Source organism: Pteropus alecto, unplaced genomic scaffold (assembly GCF_000325575.1).
Source record: "Pteropus alecto unplaced genomic scaffold, ASM32557v1 scaffold44, whole genome shotgun sequence".
Classification (NCBI taxonomy): domain Eukaryota; kingdom Metazoa; phylum Chordata; class Mammalia; order Chiroptera; family Pteropodidae; genus Pteropus; species Pteropus alecto.
Window position 1 is genome coordinate 5,384,453 of NW_006436812.1, and position 6,782 is coordinate 5,391,234.

Genomic DNA, 6,782 nt, shown 5'->3' on the forward strand with positions numbered 1-6,782 from the left:
CCAGGCCTGGGCCGGGGTATGAGGCGGTGGGCCTTGGGTGAAGGAGTACCGAGATACTGTCGTTTCTCTGCCCCGTGCTGCCTTTTGGCCAATAACTCCCCCGCCCCATTAGCACCTCCCGGCCTGGGACAGGGGGAATGCTCTGAGGTAGAGGACGCTGAGACAGAGGGCCTGCACAGGGTGGGCATCCTGGAATTCTGTCCCTTCTCAGCCAGCGATGCCACCTGGCCTGCTGCGGGCTTCCCTCTCCTCCAAGGCAGACAGGTCCCGGAAGCTCCAACACTCGGGCTTGGCAAACAAAGGGCCTGGGGCTCAACTGACAGCTGGTTATCAGAGGAAGGACTTAGTGGGCACCGCTGAGCATCAGGGCTGAGCTGGCAGGGGCTCTTCACCGCAGCTTTCGCCTGCTGGGCTGAAGCCACGGATCCTTGGAAAAAGGAAAGTCAGTGTCACAGCCAGCAGCAGACCGTCTGCCCTTAAGGGGCTAGCCCTTGGACTTCAAGTGCTAGGTTCTGATCCCAAGCAGGCGAAGTGCTGATTGTCAAAAACCCAGACTTGTACCTGACAGACCCCTTTCCAGGGCCTGACATCTCCTCTTTACCTGAGCTCTGATCCAGGACCCCCACCAAAGATACTCTGTTTAGAGAATGAGGCTGAGGCAACCATGGAATCCTGGGAGTGGTGAACCAAGATGCCCCTCGCCCAGCGCTTGGGGGCAATGGGTGCAGACAGAAGGGCAGTGCCCATGGAATCAGTCTCTGCTCCATACTCCTCTGGGAGCTGGAGGGATGTCCTTGCTGTTCCCCCTGAGATGCGACAGCTATCACCGTGGGACCCTGGGTCCTTCAGAGGCCTGAGTCTTCTCAGCTGGCAGCGCCCAGAGCCCCCAATAATTATACTGGGAAGGAGCTACCTCTCAGGGTCCAAGGTCTGGAAAAACACAGATAAAGGGATGTTTCCTAGCAGAGTTATTTCTCGAAAGAGACTGGCAGGGACTTGCACAGGAGAGGCTGTGGAAAGGTACCCTTCACTGAATGCCATCATGTGCCAGGCACATGTCATTTTCAAAACTGTCCTGTGAGGTAGTATGATCCCCAATGTTCAGATGGGGAAGTAGAGGTCCAGAGAAGGGAAGACAACTGTTCAAGGTCACCAGGCTAAGAAGTGGCAGAGCCAGGATTTGTACCTGAGAACTCTGGCTCTAGAGAGCATAAACTGTCCTATGGAAGGGTAAGTCCATGGGTCCCTAGGAGACCCATCCCTCAGGGCCCTGTTATAGCTGGGGACAAACCTGAGGAAGCCCTCTCAGAAACCCTTGGCCTAGTTTTCTGTCTTGCTCCTCTGGCCCCCCACTTCCTCTTGGCCAATGACCAGATGTGAGGGTAGCGGGGCCCAACTTCAGGGTAGCTGGCCCAGGGTCTCAGCTAGCCAATGCCACTGGCCCCGGGGTCCTAGGCCGTGCACTTCCTACTCCTGCCAGCCACTGCTCAGAGCATCCCCAGGGCATGGAGCCACGGCAGAGTTTGGGTACCCTAAGGGTGGGAGCTGCAGGTAAGGCAGCCTGAGTCGGGGGAGGGGGAAGCTAGTGCTGATGGGATGACCAGGGAGAGAAGGCAGACATGCCAGGGAGAGTGGGAGGCCAGAAGAGGAGGGAACTGAGAGCAGCAGAAGAGAAAGGCTTGGCTTTGCAACCTTTAAAATTACTAGAGTATATGTAAAGCTCCAGGTCTTTGGTTTCTCTTGAAAAGTGGGAGTTCTGCACCCCGGCATCATGGCACCTCTCTTGCCTCTCTTGCCTTCTAGCAGTTCTCCTAATCCTCGATCATTATGTTTCTTGGTTCCTCTCTTTGCCATCTGTTTCACCCTCTGGAATGTAAGCTCTCTGGGCACAGGAAGTCTCTTGTCTTGGTCACTGTCATATCCCTGGCAGCTAGCTCTGGGCCTCAATAAACAGTCATTAAATTGGTGAAAGAAATATGAGTTAGAAACAAGAGCCCCACTTTAGGACATGTCATTGCTAACAAGGATTTAAGGCAGAATGAACCTCAACGTGTAATGACTACAAGACTAGTATGATCAAGTAGTGAGAGCAAGGCTTTGTGCAGGAGGGGTATTTTCACTGAGCTTTGAAGGTTGAGTCCAACAGGACAGGGGATACAGAAACTTGCCAGGTGGAGGGAGTAAGTATGTACAGGTTCAGAGTGCCAGTAGGTGGGCTCTTTGAGCAGAAGAGGCCAAAGTGTGCCAAAGAGGCCAATTGCTTGGAGGAAATGGAAGGTAATACAATTGGTAATATATGAAGGGACTAGATTGTACGGTGAATATGAATGTTTTGCCTAGGAGCTTAGAAATTGTTCAGGAAGAAGTAGGGAGCCATGCATGGTTTCTGAGCAGAGAGAGGACACTGCTACAGGAATATTGGAGAGTGGCAGAAAGGGGATGGATGATGCAGTCTGTGGACAGGGAGATAAGTTTGAAGGGGGTTACAGTAACCCAGGTGGAGGTAATAAAGATAGAGAGGACCTTCAGGAGAGACGAAATCTGCAGGCCTGGGGGTGAGGCAAAGAAGTGTCAGTGCCCATGGGACAGAAACAGTGGAATGCTAAAGTTGATTAGAGATGGCAAATTCTTTGCTACTCCTCCCAATCAGGGGGGAAGGTCTATGTCCCCAGCCCTTGGGTCTCAGCAGAAGCTGATTGCTTTAATAGTAGAAGGGATTCTGTGTCCACTTGTGGACCCAGAACTTAACAGACTGGCAGCTCCCCCTTCCTATCTCCTAGAACACTCATTCTTAGAACCACAGCTGCCACGCTACAAAAGCCCAAGCAGCCTCATGGAAAAGTCCATGGGTAGAGCAGAAGAACCTATTTGCCAGCCATATGAGTAAAGAAGGCATCCTGGTGGTGGATGCTCTAGTCCTAGCAGATTCCATGCACAGCAGAGGTATATCATCCAGCTGAGCCCTGCCCCAAATGCAAATTGATGAGCATTTGGGGGATGTTCATTACACAGCAATAGGTAATTAGAACAGGCTGTCAGTCAGGTGAAGGAAAGGAACCCGTTTGGTGGGAAAAGTCAGAAGGGAGGCTTTGGCCAGATCCGGGAATGCTTAGAATCTCAGGATCTTCAGACCTAAGGAGAAGACCCATTGCAGTCCATGGCAGGTCCCTGAGGCAGGGCATGGAGTTGAGGTGAGTCATGGGGCTGAGCAAGAAGTAGGGAGTACGGACAGTGTCCCCCTGGGGAGGGATGCCTTCAGACCTAAACTCTGCTGGCATAGGGCTGGCCAAGGGATGGCCTTCATGTGTCCATGTCCAACAAAGGGATGGAGAAACCCCAGCCAACTTGAGGGCTCACTCCTCGACTCTCACCCCTAGTACCTTCTGACAGCACTAATTGCTGGTCCCCTCATGACTAGGGCCTCCAGTTCTGGCACTCTGCCCTCTGACTTGCACTTCTGGGTGTCTGACCCACTTGCCCTGGAGTGATGTGTGCCATGAGTTCCCAGACACGACAATCCTATAGCCTGAGGCAGTCTCTCTCTGGTGTCCCATTTTCCAAGCCCTCCACCTTCACCCCCACATTTTGCTCACCCACAGGGCATGGCCCTCAAGCCAGGCAGGTTTGGGAAGGAATGAGAGTCCTCATCGATCTTCCAGGCTCTGCTTGGAGCCCCCTCTTTGAGGTAGCCTTCTCTGGCTCCTCCTACCCCCACTTCTTGCTCTGTGGACACTCGTATTTGTTGTCCAGTGGTTCCCTGGGGGGCTGCACTGCCTCTGTACCAGCCTGTGAGCGTCCTGAGGACAGTGCCCATCCTGTCTGCTCCTGACCTCAAGAAGTCCTGAATAAAGAGCTCTGTGACTGAGCAGGACAGAACTAGGCTGGACTTCAGTGGTCCTTAAGCAAGGAGGATGTGATAGAGCCCCCAAAGTCAGTTCTACAGAATTTAGTTGCCTGCCATATCAGAGCAGGGGACCCTAGCTGGGAATGGTGCCAAAAAGCAGAGAACTCCAACTAGGTCCCTGGCTTGCTGTGTGACCCTTGGCATGTGGTGTCCCCTCTCTGGGCCTGATCCCCACTCCGAAATGAGGGGGCAGAAGGAGCTGATCTCCAAGATTCCTTCTAGCTCAAACACCTTATGTTCTATGAAATCTGTGTGAATGTTGCCATGGAGACTTCAGAGAGGAACTGCAGCAACACTATATTCAACTTATCCAAAGAGAAAAGAACCAAGTCACTCCAGAAAGCAGCGGGTGTCAGAGGTATGTTCTCCACCACCCTCAATGCCCAAGTACAGCCCAATCACCTCTGTCGCACTGAGGCCCTGCTGGGCAGGTGGTAAAGTACAGCTGTCTATCTGTTCCTGAACAGGGAAAGGACCATTCTGTGGAGAGCTAGAGTAGAGGGCAATTTCCTTGCAGGTGTGAGTGCAGGTCCACCCTCTGCCATCACTCCCTACAGCAGCTCAGATCCTTACTCTTGGAAGTCTCAGGACACAAAATGTGCCAGCTGCAGATTGGGGAATCAGGAGGAGGACTGGCTGTGATCCAGACTCTGCACCGAGGCTCTGTGTGGATGAGACCTCTGGGCTTGCACAGAGCAGAACATCCCCAGTTGCCTTATGGCCCAGGCTCTCCAGGAAGCCTCTGAATGCCATGCCTGGCCTCATGGCAGGGGGGCATCGTTGTAAAGGAATAAAATAGACCCCTGGGTAGCCATGACAATCACTAAAGTTTGAGCACTGACTGACTCTGGAGTGGGCCAAGTGCTTCAATTGCATTGTCTCTTCTTTTTCTTAATTATAAAAATAGTGTATGATTTTTGCTGGCATATCAACAACATAAAAGGTAAAGGCGAGAATAAAAGTTCTCGTACTCCTCAGATCTTATCCTTCAGGGGTAACCACTGTTAGATTTGGTAATGGCACTATATCAGTTTCGTATTGCTGCTGTGACAAATTTCCATAAATAGTAGCATAAAACAACCCAAATTTATTATTCTACACTTGGGAGGCCAGAAGTGTGAAATGAGTCTTATGGGCCTGAAGTCAAGATATCAGGAAAGCTGGGTCCTTCTGGGGGTCTCAGGAGAGAGTCCTTGCCTCTTTAGCTTCTGGTACCTTCCAGTTTTCCTTGGCTCATGGCTGCACCTCTCCAATTTCCATTTCCATAATTCCCTGGTCATCTCTTTTTCTGCTGTCAAATCTCCCTTTTATAAGGACACTTGTGATTACATCTAGGGCCTGCCTGGTCACCCCCCTATCTTAAGATCTTTAATTTAATCACACCTATAAGGATCCTTTTGCCATATAAGGTGAAATTCACAGGTTCTGGGGATTAGGACCCGGATATCTTTGGGATCTATTATTCAGCTTATGCAGTGCCATTCGAATTTCTAGTTGGGGATTTTGTTTGAAACAAAGATTCCGTGGCTAAAGCAGACATAAAAATCACTGGACTATAGATTTCCTTTTCTGTGCTATTTTTGACCAGTTTGTTTAAGGTATCCAAATTAGGCTACTAAATATATTCCATATTTATGCATAAATATATATAAAATACATCGAGATGTAACCCTTGTTCTCTAAGTATAAGATCACAATTATTTGATCTTTCCACATTTGATAGGATTTTCCCAGAAGAAGATCTGGATTAAGTATGTTTTTCTGGCATGGTTCTGATACGTTTTCAAGTCCTTCCTTTATTATTGGTCTGTTTGGGTCTTTTATTTCTCCTTGAGCCAATTTTTATAGTTTATATTGTTCTAATATATAATTATCTTATCTAAATTTCCAAAGTTAGACAGTTGCACGTAATTTTCTCTTGCAATTTTTAACTTTTACTTCTGTGTTTTATTTTTATCTCTCTCTTTCAGTCACACTTGCCAGCAGGTTTTTTTTTTTTAAATCTTAATAGCCTTATATTTTAAAAATAGCTCTTGATGTTATGAATCAATTCTATTCTTTCTTTTAAAATAACTAATTTAGTTTTCTAATTTTCTTCTACTTTTTTTTGGTTTATTTTTTGTTGTTTATCTAGAATGTTGACATAGTTTATATAGTAGTTTGATTTTTTTATGCTTAATAATAAAAAGTGATATTATCAATTTCTCTTCGTGTATGACTTTGCCTCCCACAAGTTTAGTAAAAAGTATGCTCATTACTATTCATTTCTACAAAATCTGATTTTAATTTTGATTTTTTTGGCCCAAGAGTTATTTAAAAGAGGGTATTTCAATTTCTAGAAGGTGAGATTTTTAAAAGTTAGCTTTATTGAGGCATCATTTATGTACAATAATTTACCAATTTTAACTATACAATTTGGCGAGTTTGGACAAATATACAGTCATTTAAACATCACCATACTAATGATAGAAAACATTTTACCACCCCCAAATTCCCTCTTGTCCCTTTGCAGTAACTCCCTCCCCCAATCTCTAGTCTCTAGCTACCACTGACCTGCCTTTTGTCACTTTAAGTGGTTAGATATTTAAGAAACAGTTTTTTTCTGGTGCCAACAGTGAAAACTGTTTTATTCATGAAATTTCAGATGTTTAGTTCAATGGTAATGTTGATTATACATTCACTGAAAAAAAAAAAACAGTTTTATTGAGGTTTGATTGACATCCAATATATGCGCATATTCGAAGTGTAAAATTGGTAAGTTTTGACATATGTTTACACCCATGAAACCATCACTAGTCAATATAATGAAGATATCCATCACTTTCATATTTACCTTTCAATTACCTGGATTGTCAGGATATCCAGCCTTGTCCCCAAA